The sequence below is a fragment of the Lampetra fluviatilis genome, chromosome 5 (genome assembly GCF_964198595.1).
Source record: "Lampetra fluviatilis chromosome 5, kcLamFluv1.1, whole genome shotgun sequence".
Classification (NCBI taxonomy): domain Eukaryota; kingdom Metazoa; phylum Chordata; class Hyperoartia; order Petromyzontiformes; family Petromyzontidae; genus Lampetra; species Lampetra fluviatilis.
Window position 1 is genome coordinate 1,643,849 of NC_136279.1, and position 24,389 is coordinate 1,668,237.

Below are 24,389 nucleotides of genomic sequence, written 5' to 3' on the forward strand. Positions count from 1 at the left end.
AACGCTTCTGAAATATTACAATGTAGAAGACAAAAGTTTGAATACGAATTTTTTAATTAAAACTTTCAATCCATATAGATTTATATTTCATACATTTGTAACAACTCATTTGTGGCATTAGCATTGTCTTGGGCTGGTAGGATAAAAATGAGATATACAAATTTTGTGGATGCCAAAATGTTCTAACATTGGCCTGATGCAACAGTTTACCAAGCAGAACAGTATGCTATATCGAAATATTTTTAAATGAGGGGCCGTTACACTCAACCATTCATCCAACACCACTTCACAATGAACAAAAATTAAACAGTTGCTCATTGCCTTATCAATACTTTAAGGGCCATTGCCCCATATTAGCCCATTCTTTTTTCTGGTCAGTGGTTGAAACGCAAATACAGAAGTGCCGGTACGAAACTTGATCCTGCAGCCCACGGCCATTTCCAAATATTGGTGATGTTAGGTTCAAATGTTAAGTGTGCCAGTATACACATTTGGTGTTCCAAGTGGTGCATACAGCCGTGCACCAGCCCATTTCATACACTGCTTAATGTTATAAGGCAGTGTTCACAACTTAGCAAGTGTTACATAAAAAAATGCATAACACGGGGGGGGGGGGGGGCAATAATCAACTTTTTTAAAAATCAATTATGCTCCATGATATTACAATTAATTCGTTCAACCACAGTGGTTATTCCCATGGGCAATGCCGTTTATAGGAATAGTTAAGTTCTTGTTTTTCAGCCCAATCTTCAGTTCTGATTTTCAGCAAATGGCCATGATGATCTCTTTTCTTCTCTGCTTAAACCTCGACAAACTCTTCTGGTCACTCTGCAAGGTAAAACAAAACACTATTGGGTCAACAAATTAAATACTGCACAAACGTATCACCACATAGAACTAAAAACATTTTGGCCAACACAACCTTGTTAAGCCAACACAATTGGGATAAAACAGAGATATGCATTTTTACCAGCATAACCGTGAAAAGTAGGCAATTGTTCGCAAATAATTTCATTTAAATTATACCAACCTGCAACATCTTACAGGAACCATAAGGTAAGCATTATATACATTCACTGAAATAGATGTTTAAGTTCACTATGCCCTAACAATTTGTGCAACTAGATATCCAAAACGTTGTATGAAATTCTAAGTATCGTTTGTAAAATATAATTTTCACGCAGATTTGGATGCATTTTTCTAAGCCCATGTGTTACAATATTGTCATGAATGTACAGCTGTGCCTCAGTAAATTGGGTAACGGATATGGCAGTTTTCCTCATGAATATCAGTAGAGGGAGCCAGGTAATCATCATCAGCACAACTACAGACCTCAACCCTGGCCACCACATAGACCCCTGCACAAAACCTCAAGAGTTTTACCTGGGCACAGAGCAGTCGCCCCAGATCCCAACCTCCTCTGCTCTTTGGGTCAGGAACACCAGGCTTCATCCATCCACGCTGCTGGCCGATTCCCACAGCAAAACACACGCCTGCTAGGAAACAAAACAATTGCCCAAGTCTTATTCAAGGACTCTAACCTCTCAAATGATACTCAAGAGACTGTCAGGTGCAATTGACGTTTACGTCTTACATGATTCGATGACAAACGTGACATGTATACCGTATGTACAATATGTGCGGCCTATTACAAACCAATTGCAAATTGCTGGTTATGTTTAAGCGTGTATGAAATACACTTCTTTACTCTTAAGTCACCATCATTCATAAGCTGTTATGCTGCAGTATATTACATTAGTGTATATAAAAAATGATACACGTGCATTCAATACTACGATTATTTTTATTATATTAACCTTTCTTAAGTCTGCACAAGGCATAAACAATTTATAAATTCAAATCAATACAATCGTTCAGGATGTCTGCATCAACTCGCATTCTCTTTATTCTTTACATCGTCTGGAGGTGCAATTGCATTTTGATGAAAATCTGTGCCTCAGTGGAAATGGGTAACGGTTATGGCAGTCGTCCTCATGAACAAACTCAGTAGAGGGAGCCAGGTAATCATCATAGGCACAGCTACGGACCGACACGGACCACCACACGGATCCTACACACACACACCACCTCACACGAGTTGTATTACCTGGGCACGTGCATCAGAGGCAACCTCTCTTCACACCAGGCACCGGACTCTTGTTCACTGGGCCAGATCCCAAAACTGGTGCAGCTCCCACAATCTTTGCTGGACCATGAACACCGGCTTCGTTCATCCACTCTGCTGGCCGATGCCCACAGCAAACACACACTTCAGATAGGAAACACAAAACGATAATTGTATACGAGACTTCTGAAACGATTACAACTTAGAATATATTAGTGTCTCAAGATACTGCCGGACGGAATTGACGTTTGCATTCTTCACGAGTTCGATAAGATTAAGATGGTATGTACTAGAATATACATTTGTGGGGCTCAAACTGCCTGGAAATTTCTGGTTATATTTTAACCATCGCTGGTTATATTTAACCAGCAATGTCGATGGGTCACCAGTCTTAAGCAGTTGTGCTGAACAGATAATTAAGCGTAAACTTAAGACCCAAAAGCTTCCATACAAATTATACTTTGCAAAACTAATATAATTAAATCCATCGTATAGCTTTATATTTAGATACAATACGCAATTAGGTGGTTATTTATAATTAGTAATGTACTCGAGTTATTACTTGAACTGGGAAACTTCTAAAAAAAATGTTACAACAGACCTAGCTTCAAATGTCACGCCAACATTATTTTGTGCAATGTCCATCACATGGTTCCTTGCGCAGCAGTACTCCAGAGACATCCAACAACGTGAATCACCAGTGGCTTTTAGCTCCATATGGTCGACAATTCTAAATGACGAGCTGTGGCTCGTGGGTTAATTACACACCGCATCCACCTTCTCGTTCCCACCAGTCCCCCTGCGTCTTGAGACACAGCTAAATAGACAGATACATTAGTAATCTTATGTGTATTACTTAATATCCATGGGAACATCTTGCCAGTAACAAAGGGTCCCGTATATACAACTGCTCCACCCGAGCTACGAATACTTGTGATACATGCATTTCATTTGAGGTTTGGCATGTCTAAGACAAAGCCATAAAGAACAAGGCTGTCTCTGGTGTAGGCCAATGGGTTTAAAAGACAATCGATATATCAAAGCATGTTTGTTTGCATGCTTTGCCACACGTATGCGTGGTTAACGCAGGATTGATTCCTTGCAAAATGCATCTACCTGCTGTTTGAGCATCTTCACAACTCCCGTAATATTGACATAAATGATAAATGCTTATTTGTTTGTATTACTTAAACGGAAGTGGTTCCTTACCTGCTCGCGAAGGTTCTGCCAAGGCCTCAACCACCGTCTCGACCATCGGGTCGGGCCCGGGCACGTGGAGTGCGTGGGTCACGCCATTGGGTGGAGGCGTGGACGCGAAACACCACGCTGCGTTCCGTGTGCATTCTTTGCTATTTAAAACGCGCCGCTAAGACAAATGTGTTTGCAGCGAAGCTGTAAAGACGAGGCCGATGATCGGAGTCGTGGATGTAACGGGAGAAGGCTCGCGAGAGATGCCTTTGGATGGCTTTGCGCTGCGAGGGAGCGCCGCGAGATCGAGAGACGCGATGGGCGCGCGCCCTCGGCTCTTATAGCCGAGACGACGTCACTACGGGTCCCCGCCCGCATTCAACTTCAACAAAGTTGAACCAAATAATAAACAAACGCGGCAGCTGTGTTACGGTACCAGTACGTGTCGCCCGCAGATTGCAGAATGAGATAAGACTGAAATCCGTGGAGCTGCAAAACTTTTTTCTCATTTAAGCAGCAACAACAATTACAACAAAACACAACGCAAAGGTTTTGATTGATCTGCAGCTCATCAGCAGGGTGTAGCCTATGGGTCGTTGGTTTAAAAATCATCTTCAGTGCAATTTGCCCTTATTACCACTTTGCAAAAATTAATAGGCCGTCCATAAATGACGTCACGCGACTTTGGACGATTTTTGACCCCCCCCCCCCCATCGTCACACGGCGTCACAAAAGTCAGACCCCCCCCCCTCAAATATGACGTCACAAAGCTCTGCCACCCCCCCCCCAAAAATAAAACATGCTTCAAATCGCTTTAAACTATTGTCATTGTAGTGCTTATTTAATGTGGCGCTGCACTCTGATGTTGTAGGAGAAAACATTTATTAAAAAGTCTATTTAATTAAGTAGAACGTGTTGTCTATATTTATTTAAAGTTGCGCATTTTGATGTGACGTCACATTTCTCAACCCCCCCCCCCCGTCACACATCGTCACATAGGTCTGACCCCCCCCCCCCCCCCCATAGGTGAGTGACGTCATTTATGGACGACCACTAATAAAATGTAAATCTTAAATTGAGCCGAGTCTGTTTGGGGTTTATTGCCCGGAAAATACCTCCGCGCGCGGCACACCGCATCAAGTATGCCCGTCGCATGCGACTGTTGCTCCTACGGGTCGCGTGAAACCCACCGCGGTCTCGCAACGTGTTGAGTTGACGAATGGAGCTCAGGATCGAGAAGAGAGTGGTGATTCCGGGCCACGGCGAGTGAGTCTGAGACCAATCCCTCTCGCCAGCGACCCGCACGAACCCGTGCGGGGAAGTATGGTCAAGCAGCCCACGTGATCGACGACACGCAATTCATCCAGCAGTGGATTGACCAGGGCCCTGTGCACAATCACAGCATGATAAAGTGATGGGTGAACGTGAACGCTGTACAGTACTTGTGTTTTGCGTTGCGCATTAAGGTCAACCCATTTGTAAACTTTGGTTTAACACGTAGGCTTTCGAGACCAATATCATCCATATAACCACAAAAAAACCTCTATTATGCATTTGTAACCTCAATGTCTTGGCGAACGCTGAGCCGCCGCATTCACCAGTCGACAGGTCGTCACCCGCGATGATTCTGCTGCTGCCGCTCACCAGCGAAACGTCACGGTCCCCATCGACTTGTCAACGTCGTGAGATGGAGCTCTCCAACACAGCGGTGTGCTGAAGGAGTAGTAACTCATTGCCACATTTTGTGTACGTGACAAATCTTACTAATTGGCTGTGTCGGATGGTGGCGGGTATAACGACGCATTGATATTTACGCGATCTAACCCCGAACACCTTTTTTATTGATAATATACATAATTATATTGGTCGTGAAAGCTTACGTGTTAAGCTGCTGCTGTATTTGCAGTGGTATACAACCATAATTAACTACAAAAAACATAAACTCAACACATTCCGCAATAAGACCGTGGCCGTAAAAAAATATACGTTTATCTAATATTCGACGTTTCGGGCAATGGGCCCTTCTCCACAACACTTTGGCAGGCCAGAGCAGGCAGAGCCACACTTTTGCGAAGGTGGAAATCGTCGTTGTCGGTTCTAATTCTGACCAGCAGATGGAGGCACAGATACAGACAAAGGCAGCAGACCCGGCATCGTGGACGACACGGTAGGGGCCACTCGTTTTATTCAACCCTCGTCTAATCCATAACTCATGGTGAAGTATCGTCAAATAACCCTCACGACCAGCGCGGCGTGGGGAGGCCCTCATTCAGCAGTGGAATGGCAAGAGCACTCGACGTGTATTATCCACGGATTTTAACTCGTGTTCTGCGAAGTGATATCTCCCCGAGTAATCACTTTATTCATGGTGTGCGCTGATAATATGGCTGCAATCAAGACACAAGAATGTGCACGAAGCACACAGCCGTTGTGAATTATGCAAAATAACCAACCATAATTTCCTGAACAATATTGCATTTTTGCAGTATACACGGACTCATGGCCTTCCTGCACTAGTGTTCTATTAACATGGCTTTTCTCGTGCTCTACTGATTTGATTCTAATGTAACCACAGCCAGTGAGATGCCAAACTCATGTTAATGTCAACAATTATTTGCGGCTAGCAGGAATGATAATTACGATCGTCCTGAATGTGCCTGGCCTCGCTAAATCTCCGTAGCTAAGCAGCCTCGAGCCTGGTTAGTACTTGGACGAGAGGCTGGCAGCCTGGGAATCGTGTAACAGGTTCAGTGGTAGACTTGGGCTGAGTCGTAGCCAGGAGATGGCAGCACAGAAAATGATTCGAGAATATAATGATGCCTGAGCATTAATTATTCATCTCTGGCATACGCGTGTATTCTCATGGTTCTCCGGTTACCGAACACGACCAATCAAACGTATATGAATGGAATTGGCAAAATATCCCAATATGGGTTCCTCTTGAATACGTCTTGAGACTCAGGCTCTCCTGGATTATTTGTATGATTACTGCTTTGAGGTATTTACCAGACACAGGTAACATGTGCACTATTCTAAACGTGCTTACTTTAAGCGTTAAACTTGCGCACAGTCAAAGCTCCTAGGAAGTTTTCCAGTGGCGAAATCCCAAACAGAATATTATTTATTGTTCAACCGATTAAATGTGAAACATATGCTGGGTCCCACCAGGCGTGTCGTGAGGCATTAGCGTGAGCATTGTAGACCACTCCCAGTCGTGCAGACCCCACGTGGCGTTGGCAACACCTTGTCGTGAACTGTGAGATTATCATTGTCACCCTTTCCACCGACCAACCCCAGACACATTTCCCAGGCAGCCGAGGTTGATCAAAACTGTGCAGCGAATACTCTTTGGTTCTGTCGGTAAAGTCACGTAGGTATAAAATAACATAAATCACGACGTTTCGATCGCAACACAAGCGGTCGTCCTCAGACGGAAAAAAATGTAATCCAGCAGTGGAACTGCTAAACTGTGCAGTGCACTTTAGCAAAATGCAACACAATACCGCCAGATCTCGATACAATTACATTAACGCCACCCAAACACAGACGCCAACTCCTGGACTCTCCAGATCAAAAGCTGAGTGGCAACCTTAATTAAGATTGTTTTAGATGGGCCCATAACGTCTCCACGAATGCAAATACAACACGAGCCGTGTGGGCGCGTATCCTTCCAGAAGCATTTATGTAAGCAGCCAACGTTTGGATCGCTTTCAACTTCATGAGTTTCATCAGCAGAGTGTGGCCTGTAAACACGTGGTTCAGAGAGTGTTATACACAGGCGTGCGCCACCACTCCCCGGCCATGGTGGCCATGCACGTGGCCTGTCATCCATTGCTGGGGATGCAGCCAGGGTCGCTGGATCGCACAAATGCTGTGAAACTTCCTTTCGGTGAGCTTCACGGTGCCTTGGCGTGGCTCGCCGGGAGAAGGTAGTACAACAAGTGGACTATTCATCAGTTGCTTCCGTTTGTATGGCAACAGTGTCACCCCCTCACGGAGAGCATGGGGTCTGTCTGGCTGCGCCGGTTTCCTTCCACTTGAAGTGTAAACACCTCCGATTCGCACCGTTGGCTACGTGCGGTGCGACAGAAGTTAAACAAATTCAGCTCAGTGGACCTTACCTGGTAAAATAAAACGTTTCGTTAAGTTACCACTGTGAAGTCACTCCCCTTGCATCATTGCCACTGCAACGTCGGGAGACTGAGCAGCGAGACAAGTGGAGGCAGTGTGCTGCCTCACATCAGAGAGGCCACCTCACCCCCTCCCGGGCAACGCCGTCAATCAGCCTCTGACAGCAGAGTCGTGACCAAGCCTCTAAGGCGCACGTGATGCAGGACATTCACGCGAAATATCGGCTGCCTTTGATGTTTCCAATATTGCATTTCAAGACGCACGTCACATATGGATTTATATTGCATAGCACGATTCGGATTTGTGTAGAGTTCACATGCACGTGTATCCAAAGATGTCACAATGCAGTGCAACGTTTTGGCAGTGTTGTGAAACTGACGTGAATTGTTTAAGAGGAATTCTGTCATTTAAAATGAATTGTATTTATATTATTTATTTGTGCAAGAGTAAGACGAAGAAGAAGGAGCCTTTGTCAATCCACTGCTGAGTGAAGGCCCGACACACACAAGAATAAAAGATCCCCTGCATAGTCTTAACAGACTGTTGGGGCAAGTGCTGTTAGCGAGCTCCTGTAAAGGCCGGCACGGTAAACGAGGGGGTGGGTGGCCAGCACCACGCCCAACCGCCTTTGTCTCCCTAGTGGCAATGATTTACACACCACACCACGTACTCATCTTTAGGATGAGTCCACCCAGGGGAAGCCCAGGGCCAGTTCAAATAATCGTCACTGGTCTTGTCCATGAGCTGGAATCGAACTTAGGTGGCCGGGTTCTTAGTGCAGCGCGCTACCCGCTACACTGCCGCTCCCATACACACACACTGTGTCAGTCATGGGATTTTAACCATATTTCACCACACTGGTCAGTCCGGGTTGGCGATGTGTGAGCCCAGGGCCGATTCATGCTCGACACTGATGTTAGCCGTTGATGGGAATACAACTCAGATGGCTGGGTTCATAGTGAAGTGCACTCATCACTGTGCTCATGCACCACCCCAAATGTGACGTCCATTGAGAACAGGGAGACCTGAATTTAAATAAGTACACATTTTAAAACATATGATCTCATCTGAAGGTGCACTGCTGTATAAGTACATTTTACATTATGTTAATAAACACCTACTCTATGTCATTTGCCGTAAGGTTTGTAATTGGCAGCTAAAGTGGCCATTATATGCGGTAGTAAAGTGGTAGCTGATGTGAAATGTTAATGTAATATGTTTACCCAGGGAAACCTCAATACGTTTTCAAGAGGGTCCTGCATTGAGATGTTTAGTCAATTACACTAATGAGTGTTGTGCAAATCGGAAACTGTGTTCGCAAGAACGCCGTATGTTTGGCCAGGAATGCCTCGCCGAGTCTCAACACGCTTTCAGGAGAGTGCTGCTTTACGACGTTTGGCCAATTCCATTAAATAAGTGATGGGCAGATCGCAGGAAACCAGAGTAACTGGAGAAACCCCACGCACACGAGGATACAACACTCACATCACTGCACAGACAGGCTTCATCTGATGCTGTGCTGCCATGTCCTGGTCACTTGGCAGCCCCGAGGATTTGACAGTCTCGTAAAATCTACGTGTGCTCCACTAACCCTTGCCCCCAAAGCGCCGGGTCACAGGCGCACGCCACTACGATCGTATGGAACGCACGTGTTCTATTTCACGATTAAATTATCAAATAAACGAGTAACAGCAGGTGGATGGGTGTTCCGTGTTTGTGTTGTGCACATTCCTTCGCAGGGAGGTGACTTATTTTGGGCTGTGTACCCCCTCCCGCCGCCAACCCACACCCCACCCTGTCCCCTCACAGATGTAAGCGTTGAGTAGTAAAGAGTCACTCAATACTCGTGTGCTCCGTGCATAGCAGCCTCACCTTGTGAAGAGGAACCCCCGCGGAGCGATGCTAAGCACGCGCACCCTCCCGTGACCACGTGGGACACGTGCTTGTAAACGAAACCACATTTTTGTTTAAATCGCTCTTTTAACGTTGAAACTAATTGTGGAAACGGAATCGCACGGCAACGATTTGGAAACAACCCGGCAGCGCGGTGCCGCAAGTCTTGTGGAACGGCCCATTGAAGTAGATACTGCAGAACTACACACGAGAACATTCCTAAGTGCCATCCTATCAACGCTAGCGAAACTTCACTTTCTCATGCGCCCGTCCTGCAAAGGTGTTCTTTGCAGGACGGGCAAATTTTAATTGAACTTTCTCTAAATTTTAATCGCGGAAGCCTGTTGAACTCAGGGTCTCAGCTTGGCTGGCACAGTGCACTGACTCCTGAAACACTCGGCCACCTAAGAGCCGGCAGTGACGAATCAGAGCCGAAGAGTACTGCGATGGAGTGGATTCACATTAGAGACCGAGAGCTTAGCTCTTGGTGAGCGTAGCACATTTATTCTACAAACCTATTGTTGTACGGATCTCATACAACGTATTTTTTGCATGGATCTTAAAAGCAAATTTTTTGTATAACTGCTTTTTGTGTTTAGTTTGTTGTCTTTTTGCCGCACCTCCGATTAGGGCGGTTGGCTACGTACGGTTCACAATAATTTCAACATACATACATACATAGAACATCAATACAACATACATACATACATAGAACATCAATACAACATACATACATACATAGAACATCAATACAACATACATACATACATAGAACATCAATACAACATACATACATAGAACATCAATACAACATACATACATAGAACATCAATACAACATACATACATACATAGAACATCAATACAACATACATACATACATAGAACATCAATACAACATACATACATAGAACATCAATACAACATACATACATACATAGAACATCAATACAACATACATACATACATAGAACATCAATACAACATACATAGAACATCAATACAACATACATACATACATAGAACATCAATACAACATGCATACATACCTAGAACATCAATACAACATACATACATAGAACATCAATACAACATACATACAAACAAAGGACATCAATACAACATACATACATACATAGAACATCAATACAACATACATACATACATAGAACATCAATACAACATACATACATAGAACATCAATACAACATACATACATACATAGAACATCAATACAACATACATACATACATAGAACATCAATACAACATACATACATACATAGAACATCAATACAACATACATACATACATAGAACATCAATACAACATACATACATACATAGAACATCAATACAACATACATACATAGAACATCAATACAACATACATACATACATAGAACATCAATACAACATACATACATACATAGAACATCAATACAACATACATACATAGAACATCAATACAACATACATACATACATAGAACATCAATACAACATACATACATACATAGAACATCAATACAACATACATACATAGAACATCAATACAACATACATACATACATAGAACATCAATACAACATACATACATACATAGAACATCAATACAACATACATAGAACATCAATACAACATACATACATACATAGAACATCAATACAACATACATACATACATAGAACATCAATACAACATGCATACATACCTAGAACATCAATACAACATACATACATAGAACATCAATACAACATACATACAAACAAAGGACATCAATACAACATACATACATACATAGAACATCAATACAACATACATACATACATAGAACATCAATACAACATACATACATAGAACATCAATACAACATACATACATACATAGAACATCAATACAACATACATACATACATAGAACATCAATACAACATACATACATACATAGAACATCAATACAACATACATACATACATAGAACATCAATACAACATACATACATACATAGAACATCAATACAACATACATACATAGAACATCAATACAACATACATACATACATAGAACATCAATACAACATACATACATAGAACATCAATACAACATACATACATACATAGAACATCAATACAACATACATACATACATAGAACATCAATACAACATACATACATAGAACATCAATACAACATACATACACACATAGAACATCAATACAACATACATACATACATAGAACATCAATACAACATACATACATACATAGAACATCAATACAACATACATACATACATAGAACATCAATACAACATACATAGAACATCAATACAACATACATACATACATAGAACATCAATACAACATACATACATACATAGAACATCAATACAACATGCATACATACCTAGAACATCAATACAACATACATACATAGAACATCAATACAACATACATACAAACAAAGGACATCAATACAACATACATACATACATAGAACATCAATACAACATACATACATACATAGAACATCAATACAACATACATACATAGAACATCAATACAACATACATACATAGAACATCAATACAACATACATACATAGAACATCAATACAACATACATACATACATAGAACATCAATACAACATACATACATAGAACATCAATACAACATACATACATACATAGAACATCAATACAACATACATACATACATAGAACATCAATACAACATGCATACATACCTAGAACATCAATACAACATACATACATAGAACATCAATACAACATACATACAAACAAAGGACATCAATACAACATACATACATACATAGAACATCAATACAACATACATACATACATAGAACATCAATACAACATACATACATAGAACATCAATACAACATACATACATACATAGAACATCAATACAACATACATACATACATAGAACATCAATACAACATACATACATACATAGAACATCAATACAACATACATACATACATAGAACATCAATACAACATACATACATACATAGAACATCAATACAACATACATACATAGAACATCAATACAACATACATACATACATAGAACATCAATACAACATACATACATACATAGAACATCAATACAACATACATACATACATAGAACATCAATACAACATACATACATAGAACATCAATACAACATACATACATACATAGAACATCAATACAACATACATACATACTTAGAACATCAATACAACATACATACATACATAGAACATCAATACAACATACATACATAGAACATCAATACAACATACATACATACATAGAACATCAATACAACATACATACATAGAACATCAATACAACATACATACATACATAGAACATCAATACAACATACATACATACATAGAACATCAATACAACATACATACATAGAACATCAATACAACATACATACACACATAGAACATCAATACAACATACATACATACATAGAACATCAATACAACATACATACATACATAGAACATCAATACAACATACATACATACATAGAACATCAATACAACATACATAGAACATCAATACAACATACATACATACATAGAACATCAATACAACATACATACATACATAGAACATCAATACAACATGCATACATACCTAGAACATCAATACAACATACATACATAGAACATCAATACAACATACATACAAACAAAGGACATCAATACAACATACATACATACATAGAACATCAATACAACATACATACATACATAGAACATCAATACAACATACATACATAGAACATCAATACAACATACATACATAGAACATCAATACAACATACATACATAGAACATCAATACAACATACATACATAGAACATCAATACAACATACATACATAGAACATCAATACAACATACATACATACATAGAACATCAATACAACATACATACATACATGCGGTGGTTATTGCCCATACTTGTTTTGAGCACGGGACTAAAATGTCATCGTTGCTCAATCGGAGTGGCCACGTCTGTGTCCTGCAGCAGCTGGCAGCCCGCGTCAATTATCACCACCGCACTCCGAGAATGGCTCTTTGCGTGAGTACTACGAGTGCACTAGTCCCAGCACATGCTTGCCTGCTCTCAGAGAGAGGGCTCTCGTGTTTGCCTCTTGGGGTAATTTACGCATTAAACGTGGAATTCCTGGGAGAGGTACAAAATGCGGCGAATGCAGTGCGCGCTCGCACGCTCCACGCAGCCCGTAGCTTTGCCGACGTCCAGGGATTCCGCCTGCTTTCACTCGCACAATCAGCGCGTCCTTCACAGGCGCAGAGCACAATCAACAGAGCGAAGGAGCAAGACGTCGTTTGAGTCAGCTGTCGCAGCGGGCGACTTGGCAAGCGTGGAGAGCGCCACGTGCCCAAGGTCACACATCAATCTGGCGAGGCACAGGCACCCAATCAGAGCCTGGCGAGTTCCACACGGGGCTAACATGGACAGCATCTGCTTCGTTCACGGGAGAGACGCGTGTGGGGGTTAAAGGTGGCAAAGGTGCAGCCCTGCAATTGCGTGCTCATGCATCACGTTCTTGTGTGGGGGGTGGGGGTGTAACGTGCGTAGTCGATGTGCTACGAACCCGGCGACTCGAGTTCAATTCCTGCTCACGGCCGACGCCGGTGACGATTATCTGAACCGGTCCTGGGCCTCCTCATCGAGGTCGACTCAGCCTCAAATGAGTACCTGGTGCGGTGTGTAAACATCGCCACTAAGGAGACAAAGGCCAGTCAGGCGTGGTGCTGGCTACCCATCCCTTCCTGTACCGTGCCGACCTTCATAGGTACTACTCGCTAACAGCACTTGCCCCAACAGCCTGTTAAGGCCATGGGGGGGGGGGGGGGTAGGGATATTTGTGGTAACGTGTTGGTAATGGCCCGGCTATTAAACCTGAGCAGCGTGGCTCGGGATTGTTAGCGAGGAGGGCCACGCGGGGCAGCCTCCACCTCATTAGGGGGTGGCGCCGCTCGGCTGACCCCACGAGCTCGGCATTTATTCGCCCAGAGATTAAACACGCGACGGATCGCTGCCGTCGTGACCCAACCACCCCCCCACCCACCCCGCCGCACCCTCGCGTTCTCACTTTCATCCGGCCCAAGTGACACAGAACTGCCCTTTACAATAATTCGTGGTGTGCGGGCAGCCTTCATCTCTAGCAGCGGATTGACGCAGGGTTGTAAATAAATGCAACTTTTGTTTTCACCTGATTTATACATTTATATATATTACAAAACAATGCAATAACCACCACCTCAATAGCGGGGCGTTCAAGAAGGAACATCTCGTCGTGGAGATAAGAGGACATTGCTAATATCTCAGAAGTGATGTCACCTTCCACAGCGCTTCTCGAACACGTGGTGACGTTGCACTGATTCCTACGCGAGCTTCAAATTTCCATTCCTTCATCCCATGACAACATGAGGCCCATAACATTATGGAATATTCATGCAATTGTTGGGAAAGGGGGGGGGGGGGAGAAATAACTAACTAAATAAATAGATGTGCGCATTCAAACTGAGCAAAGTGAGAGGCTCACAGCAGGCACGGGTGCACGCTGGGCAAGAGTCACACACCAAGGACGCCAAACGCGCTCAGGCCTGCCCGTGCCTGTGGGCGTCATCTAACAGGCACGCGGTGATTCGTTGGATATTAATCCAGCGATTAAAATGTATTCTTACGTCCATGGATCTATTATTTTTTACGAATGCAAATTGAATGAAAATTAACAACGCGGCTGATGGCGCAGATCAGACGGAGCAAACGAAATGGTGCAGATAATGAATGAGAGGGAACACATGCAACGCACAATACAAACGAGGAAGACAATACAAGTAAGACAATATAAAACGAACTAGACAATACAAACGACACGATACAAACGAAACAGACAATACAAACGAGACAGACAATACAATCGAGACAATACTAACGAGACGATACAAACGAGATAGTACGGACGAGACAGCAAACGAGACGGACAATACAAAGGAGGGAGTACAAACTGCAGACAAAGAGTAGAAACTGGACAGTAAAGAACAAAAACAAACAGGAAAATAAACTTGTGATTGCAAACTTAATTTGGAGCTTTCGTGACTGCAGGAATTACTCTTTGGTTCTTTCGGTAAAGTCACGTATAAAGATAAAATAATAAATTAAATACTAGCATACGACGTTTCGATTGCAACACAAGCAATCATCATCAGGTATAAATGAAATAGAAACACAAATCTAGTATACTTAGAAATGCAATGTTATACAACAGAGAGTCGGATAACATAACAGTCAACACACTACCTGGTTGATTACGTTCTTCCTGAGAATGCTAAATTTGATTGCAAGTGGTGGCAATGTACTCGCTGGGTGGTGAAAGGCAAAATGTGGCAGCAGTCACGGCTCCAGGGAAGACGGTGGAGTGGGTGAAGTCGCTCTTTGATTCCTCGGCCAGCCGAGACACGATGCCTCTCTTCCGACTGGGAACGGGAAACAACACGAGGTACAAGCGAGCGCGGTAGAAATGCCCCAGAATTTGGCAGGGAACCCCTTTTTTGTTTTTCCATTCTGTTCATGGCAACGGCCACGCTGTACTAAAAAACGGCCAAATCACATCGGGCGAAACTATGCATCGGTTAGAAACACAAAAAAATACAACAACACACAAAGTAAGACCCGAAAACGCAACGCTTGTGTCTCTAGGTTCGAGCAAAACAAAAAAATGTTATCGTGATCATAATCTGCAACCGCTGGCTTGAATTGTCACAACATGGAGTTCAACACACTAAGAGGGCCCTGGTGAGAGAATTAGTGAAATGGGAGTTGAAGTTGCAAAACTTTAAGGGGGAGAGGAAGCCTGCGGCTTGTCGAACGCTCGAAGAGGGCACATCACCGTGGGCAGCTTTCACAGCGACAGTCAGCGGGGCACCAATCGGATCTGGGGGCCACTGGCTCAGCGAACATCAACACACAAAGACAAAAATCCCCCGTATAGCCTTAACAGACTATTGGGGCAAGTGCTGCTCGCGAGCGCCTATGAAGGCCGGCACGGCACACGAGGGGGTGGGTGGCCAGCACGACGCCCGGCCGCCTTTGTCTTCCTAGTGGGCGATGTTTACACACCGCACCAGGTATGAGGCTGAGTCGACCTAGAGGAGGCCTAGTACCGGTTCAGATAATCGTCACTGGTGTTGGCCGTGAGCGGGAATCGAACTCGGATCGCCGGCTTCGTAGCGCAGCGTAGCGCTAACCACTACACTACCGCTCCCCACGCCAACACACAGATACACAATCATAACTACCACAGGTATAGGTTACGGATAATTAAATTCTGACAAAGTGTATATTCGGCCAAAACCCTTGTCACAAACATGACGTTATACATTTAATCAATTTTACAATGTGCGTGGCCAATAACTTTTTTTAAATCATTTATTATTTTACTGTGTGTGTGTGTTATTGCGAGTTCTGCGAAATGTGGCGTGCACGTGAGGAGCGAGAGAGAGTGGGGGAGGGGGATCAGCCCACAGTCTCGACGGTTCACAGCCCCCCTAACGCACTGATTGGAACAACTCGAAGCAGGAAAACAACAACAACAACAACAACAACTCTTTGGGTCTTTCGGTAAAGTCACGTATATAGAAGAAAAAAATATATAAAATATAAAAAAAAAATCACGAAGTTTCGATCGCAACACAAGCAATCGCCTTCAGGTGAAAAAATACAGCAGGCGGACTGCTGAGGCTTGTGTCGCGATCGAATTCCTGCAGTCACGAAAGCTTTAGGTCAAGATTTAACAACAACACCCACCCCCCCCTCCCAGATATAAATAACCGCGACCCGAGTCTGCGCCCGCGAGCCGCCTCGCCACGTTTGAGGGTTCGGGGAGCTTCTCCATCATCGCAGCGACGCTCACTCGCGAGTCGTGGGAGACGAACCCTGCCAAGACCTCGTGGGGGTGGGGGGGTCGGCCCATACCGCCCGTGTCGACAGGGCAAAGTGTGCCGCGGGCAGATGGATGCACGAAAAAGTTGGAAAGTAGTGGTTGTTGTTGCTGTGGTGGTGGTTGCTGTTGTTTTGGTCGTTGTGCTTGTTGTTGTGGTTGTTGTGGTGGTTGTTGTTGTGGTTGTTGTTGTGGTCGTTGTTGTGATTGTTGTTGTGGTTTTTGTTGTTGTCGTCGTTGTTGTTGCGGTTGTGATTGTTGTGGTTGTGATTGTTGTGGTTGTTGTTGTTACTCCTGCGAGCCTCTCTAATGCTCTGATTCGCCGTGCTGCAGCCCCGTTGTGCTTTGCCAACCCTCCTCGCCCTTCCATTCTGTAATCTTCACTGTCAACGTCTGTGCGGTGACACACAACAACTGATTGAATACACGCCCTGCAGGGTGCAATGGTGTTACTGATGTAGCTCCCAGAACGCGGAGTGAAACGTCGGACATTGTGCCGAACGCCGCCGCGGTACGACCCGAAAACGCATCGGAGAGCTGCGGAGCCGAACCGCGAACATCCGCTCAGTCGCACGCACGCACGCAGTTTACACGTTTAAGTTCAACTAGATTGCCAAAAAACAACAACGATTTGCTGATTGGGCTGCCTGGAGGGAGGGCGAACAATCACTTAAAGTCGAAACGAAACCGCTTTGCCGTCTCTTTTGTCCTGCGTGATGTCGAGTGGGCTGCAGTCTCATGCGACAAAGACATTTCCATTCGGAACTCACCGAGAGAGAGAGCAGTGTAACATCAGCCTCTGCAAGATGACAGCTTCTTTAAACCGCCTCTTATCGGCACTGTGGGTGCTGTAGTGTTTCGCAGGCCTTGCAACCTCTGTAAGTCATCAAACCCTGCAATGGGCAGCAGGGCTGAGTGACACATGAAATGTAATAATGATTTCGATTTAAAGCTTTCGTGACTTTACCGAAAGAACCAAGAATATGTGATAATGATCTTTTTCTGAAGTCATCCGTGACTGGGCTGAGACGGTCAGCCTGTGTTGACCTGAGAATGCGGTTTAGTCGCAGGTGGCTACAATTTAGATGACGATCTTTGTATCTGAGCAGTGCGGGCTCCGTGATCTGACCCTTGAATCGCCCGACGACCTCCTAGAGCCTCCTCTGATCGTTCAGTTCTCCGGTCAAACCTCGCAGCGGCTTCTGGCTCACCGTCGAACAAAGGCTGTGGTCGCGCGCGTACAGATGCGCTTCTGCGACCGTCTGGAACGCTCTTCCTTCTGATATTAGGAAGCCGCTGGAGATGTGCACTTTTAAATTTCGATTGAAACTTCATTTCTTTAGAACTGTTTTTGTCCTTTCCGTACGCACCTCCGATGAGCACGGTCGACTGCGTCCGGTGCGAAAAAAGTTCAACACACATACATACATAAAAACAATATCACCAAAAAAACTAAAAACACACGCAGATCCATGTCCGTAGTTGCATTTGCCATCCGTCTGTCCAACAAACACACGACTACACCTGAGAGACGTCGCCAGGACGTCTGAATGTTGAATAGAACGACAACACAACACGGACATCGCTTGGCGTCTGAATTCACTGCCCTACTCCGTTCACTTTGCCAACGCGACTTCACGCCAAGCGGAGGTGCTCATCGTGTGTTCATGTCTGCAGCTTTGTGGTCAATCCCCAAGGCATTAACTCATTTGGATAGTGTCTCAAATCCAACAGAATTGTGTTTATGGGTTGTCTCTATTGAATTCGTTTAAATGTTTATGAGATCGTTTTACTGCTATGCTCTTTGGCATTGATTAGATTTACGGTGTTTACTTTCAGCCGCTTTATAGTCAAAGCATTTTTTTTCTCTCTCTCTCTCTTGTAAGTTACGTCAGCTGCAAGTGTGTTGATCCAGGTTGTGCACAGCATCTTAAAACGTGGTTGCATTTAGACGTTAAATAAATAAATCCAGATTGTAACTTCCATGAAGGCCTGCGTTGTGAATTTAGCATTGTACAAAAACACATTATGGGATGACGATGATGACGATTGATGATAAAGTGACCATAAAAGGCGGCATAGAAAGTGGATTGAATCCATCTGTGCAGAGCTCCGAGTCTTGCGCCTTCTTATACCTCGTGGGCTACAGACCAGGCACTCCAGTGACCTGGAGAACCCGTCCCATAACCCCACTTACATCATTAATTAGACAAACATTCCAATGCAGGACCCTCTTGAAAGAGAGTCACGAGACTGGACGAGGCCCTCCTCTATAAACAAAGGTCGTCATCATCATCATCATCGTCATTATTATTGTTGCCCAGCTGTTGCTACCAGGATATTTTAATGCGACCACACGCTGACAAAGCGCACCACCGCGTGCTTGCGTCCCTCTATCCTGCATCGTTGTCCAGGGGCCATCGATTTGTTTCGGTTGTTTGTGTTTGTAGCTTTTCTTTCCCGTGAAGAGCTCCGCCAGCGACGCGAAGCCACTCGCGGCGAACGGAAGGAGCGCAAAATCGGAGGAGGCGAGCAACCTCAGCCACACGTCTCGTCGTCCAGATGTTGCTGGATTCTCATTACATTTTGCAATGATTAAACAACAACAACCCTCTAAGTGTTCAAATGCAAAGAATTAGACGTGCCATCGAGTAAATTAATAAAACCTGTTATTATTGCCCTCGATGTAAGGGTCAGATCGCGCCCGTGAGATTTGATTGTTTGTGGTTTGCAGCAAAAAAAGTGTATATACAGTATAAGGGCATGTTAGACAAATGTAGTGAACACAACTCTACAAACGAGACAACAAGAGAGATCGACAATAGAGATGAGAGGCCAAGTATGAGACGAAACTAAAACGTAACGATGACCCTCGCAAATCACGACAATTCATCAAGTCACCGTTGTGGGGATCGGTTGGTGTGAGTTGTGAGACAGCTGACGGAGACTCGACTGGACATCTGTGGGAAAGAGCTTCGTAGCTCATCGGAGTCCCCCAGTTTAAATCAATCTTCTGACCTCTGAACCTCGCACGATCCCCCCACCGGGACATCTGGACATTGTGCCAGAGCCCTGAAGGCGCTGGGAGCACGCAGCCGGCTAACGACGGCAGCCCCCGGTGCTGGCTCCCTCTCAGTAGAAAGTAGCGGGGGGGGGCGATGGGGCGATGGGTTTTTTCGGGACTGCAGGGGCAGTCCGTGCGTGCAGGCTGCGGGGTCCTGGTTACATAATAAGTGTCGGTGGGCGCAGCAAAGTTTTGGTGGAGAGAAGAACAAACTAACAGAGACGCGAGCCCGGTTGTCGCGAGCCCTGGGGAGGCGCGAGGAGGTGCAGATCGCGAGTGTCCGCGCCTTGTTCCGTCCACTGCTGGATGAGGCGGCCCCACGCGTTGTCAGCATGTTTGGTCTACTCTTCCACACTGGTCAAACGTCTGGGGCGTTCAAGGCGCGAGCACGGGTTGGCTTCGTACGGTGCGAAGGAAGTCCAGCGCATACATACCGTAACGTCCAAGTAGGAGTGCCCACACTCTACCCCACCACGTGAGGCCTGCCGATCGACTAACTGCGGCGGAGTTCCGGGTGGACAGCGGACGGGGAGTTGTCAACAACTGCAGCCCATTGCTGCAGCTGCCGCGCCGGGAGGTCACGCCGGAGACCTCTTGGGTTGCAAGTCCGCTGTGCTGCTGACCCTGACACCACAGCAGCAGCAGCGGCAGCATCCCGAGAATCTGAGCAATGTGGATGCAATTTTCCCTTGCGCATGAGTCTCGGTGGCTGGGAAGCATTTAGAGGCGACGGAGATGAAACGCACGCGCAGGTGCGGTGAGAGACAGAGCGGGTCATAGGGTTGGTGGTGGGGAGGGGCGAGCCCTACCTGGGCCGGTTTGTGAGACGTGAGATCCATAACACGACACAGGCGGGACGCATCGTAAACGCCCCACAGGTGTGCGGCGGCGTCCAAGCAGGTAGCGAGGGAGGGGGTGGGGGCCAAGGCCCCCCTCAGCCCCCCACCTCCTCCTCGTGCGAGGGCTGCCCCGACCATCCGGCCACGGGGCACGCACGGACTGCTGCTTCACTGCTGCACTGCCACATCGCAAACGACGAATCCCGGCGGGGAGGATCAACAGCGGCTGGCGGGTGGACCGGCTCAGGGCTGTGAACGGAACATACTCAGTGGAGCCCGAAATCCCGTTGATGAATATATTTTAAAATCCAGATATGGCCAATGTGATCACTTGCGCTGAGGCAAGGCACAGACGTTTCATATCGTGCTCGACATTTCTCCTTTGGACTTGCAGCCTCTTGGTTGTCTGTAGGCTACGGATGAAGTGTTGCTGTTGCTGCTGCTGCTCTGGGGTCGTTTCCCTGCGGCACGCGCGCCACAGTGAGCCGGCGTGAGGCATCACCCTGCACTCTTCCCAGTCACCCCCTCCTCCTCCATCCTCTTGAGGGCTCTACCTCGGAGTAGATGTTTGGTTCAAGCTCCCTCCGTGTCCTCCTCTGCGCGTCACCGGATGGAGCCGCTTCACTCCGAGCGAGCGGAGCCACCGCGGCTCCCGGTCGCAGCGAACAAAGACGGCGCTCACCGCATCGCGCGGCACTTTCACGTGCACTTCTGCGGCCGTCTGGAACGCTCTTCTTTCCCGATATGAGGAAGCCACTGGAGCTACGCACTATACATTGATCTAGATTGACGAACTCATGTACTGTTTAGGTTGTTGTCCATCCCCCGGCACCTCCGATTAGCACGGGTTGGCTACGTACGGTGCGAAAGAAGTTCAACATATGTACATACAACACCAGCGGCAAGGGACATCATGGACAAGTGCTGCGCCCCATCTTCACCATCCCAATTGACCAGCGTGGTGAAGTATGGCCAAACAACATTTATGACCAACACGGTAGGCCTTCATCCAGTCACGCTGGTATTTTTGAGTATGCGCGTTTCTCCTGTTCACCAAGGTGCCATGAATATTGCACAACGTGGCAAACGAGGTGTTTAACGGTGGCAAGTGAAACGTGGAGCGTGAGCTCCACGTGATGAGTGCACCAGCAAGGCAAACCGCACGCACATCGACAACGCAGCGCACGACGTCGGCTCGATGTCGTGACCAGGCCAGTAGTTGTGTAGATGTGGCACAAGTCGGGTGCAGAGGAACTCCTCTTTATAGATGTGAAGCTTTCGTGACTTCAAGGATCCATACTCTTTGGTTCTTTCGGTAAAGTCACGTAGGTGAAAAATAAAAAATAAAATAAAAATAAATAAAAGTAAATAAAATTACGACGATTCGATTGCAACATAAGCAATCGTCATCAGGTGTGACAACCACAGCAAGAATGGTTTTTACTGAAGTGGGAGAGATGCCGGAGTTAAGGAGGTTATATAAGTTGTCACACCTGATGACGATTGCTTGTGTTGCAATCGAAACGTCGTGATTTAATTTACTTTAATTTATTTTTATTTTTTATTTTATTTTTCACCCACGTGACTTTACCGAAAGAACCAAAGAGTAAGGAACTCCTCTTGTTGTCTGTGATGAAATGGGGGGGGGGATATATCCGAGCTGTAACCTCACCACTGGGAGCCGTTCGCTCGTCGGACACTTTTCACTTTCGCAGTGCCTGAAGCCCCTGCTCACGACTCTTACAATTCTATGTCCGGACACAAGCGAGAAGCCGGCCTCGCGTTCGTTGCTGCATTCTGTACGTTATTGTACAATAACCTAATGAAAGCTAACAGTTGAGAGGCAGTCACGGGGCAGCCACCCAAAGCGCTATTGGCGTGGGCCCTGCGGTATCCGCGCAGTAACTGCCCACAGCTGGGATCGCTGTCCGCTGCGGTGGAATGTTTGTTCAGATGGACGCATGCCGAGGACACGGGCTGGATCTGTGCGCGCGGCGATCATTTTCTGGGCCCTTTCCTCGTCTCTTTCTGGGACGGGGCGGCCGCTGATCGCTCCGGCTGGCCGCGCGCCCAGGCCACGGGCGAGCATTGTGGCGGGCCTGTTGGTTCTCACAAGACTTTGCTGCGTCTGCTGATTTCTGCACCAACTGTAGTACACAATCATCGACGAGTCAAGCCGGTGAAACATTTCGTGTTGTTGTATTTTTTTTAAGGGGGGCCAACATTGCCAGCTGTGCATGAGCACAAATGAAAACAAGCTGGCGAGACAGTCGGTTAAAGGAGCCTCCGTTTTGGTTGGGTGGATCTGACTGCATGGAAAAATGTGGGCGCTTGCAAGGCGGGCAAGACAACAGCAGAATGAAGATGAATTTATGAAATGATTGTGTTGACAACCTTGTCCAATAGCTGTGAAGAGGCGGACATTGGTGTCGGTGATGTTTGCGCCGTTGCGAGTGAAGTGCGTCGCAGGATGGACAGACGGACGTGACCTCGCCTGGCCACAGCAACGTGAAGCTTACCAGTGACAGGGCAGGAGAAGCCTGGCTCGCGTCAGACAGCCGCTCGTCGCTCACAGCCCTGCCAGAGGGCGCACTCATTAGCGGAGGAATCCTCCACACATCGGGGTTGTTTACACTGTTTTATAAACGTTTAAGTACGTTTCTCGCTTTAAAAAAAACACACACAAGTTTTCTTTTGAAATGTATTGTTAATTGGTCAATTTATTGTGGAATTCGTCATTGGTCAACTCAGGATTGCCGCTTGTTTTTAATTCGCAGCAGTTAATGAGATCAGGCCCAGAGGCACTCGTAGAGGTCAAGATCGCGAATGATAATAAAGCAGAGAAGACCCAACATGTGTCTTCTATTCAGGGAGGTTGTGGGAGCTCGGCAACAAGGGACGATGGGAGAGGGTTCTAAAGGCAGCAACATCGATCACTAATGATAGCGCAGAAGATAAGACCATGTTCGCTTTGTATTTTATGTTATATCATACAGCAAGACTGTAGTATCTTGCCAAAGCAGAGCAGTGCGAGTAGAGAGGGGAGACGTGGCGTGTTTAACTGTTGTGGCTAGACACACGGAGAGGGGAGACGTGGCGTGTTTCACTGTTGTGGCCGGACACAGATAGGGGAGACGTGGCGTGT

The 24,389-nt window shown here is 45.5% G+C and overlaps 1 long non-coding RNA gene and 2 other non-coding genes across 4 annotated transcripts; all 3 read right to left on the reverse strand.

Annotated features, from left to right (window-relative positions):
* Positions 1–57: 57 nt before the first annotated feature.
* Positions 58–13,395, reverse strand: LOC144932178 (uncharacterized). 2 transcript variants are annotated; one of them, XR_013636857.1, is made up of 5 exons: positions 13,332–13,395; positions 4,504–4,699; positions 2,108–2,269; positions 1,384–1,496; positions 58–828 (listed from the first exon to the last, which is right to left on the reverse strand). It is a non-coding gene; the product is annotated as an uncharacterized LOC144932178 (long non-coding RNA). The 2 variants fall into 2 exon arrangements; XR_013636856.1 differs by lacking the exons at positions 4,504–4,699; positions 13,332–13,395 and adding an exon at positions 3,335–3,732 and having other exon boundaries at positions 63–828.
* On the reverse strand, positions 1,240–1,323 carry LOC144932803 (small nucleolar RNA SNORD100). The gene has a single exon (XR_013636946.1). It is a non-coding gene; the product is annotated as a small nucleolar RNA SNORD100 (small nucleolar RNA).
* LOC144932804 (small nucleolar RNA SNORD100) lies at positions 1,952–2,039 on the reverse strand. The gene has a single exon (XR_013636947.1). It is a non-coding gene; the product is annotated as a small nucleolar RNA SNORD100 (small nucleolar RNA).
* Positions 13,396–24,389: the final 10,994 nt, after the last annotated feature.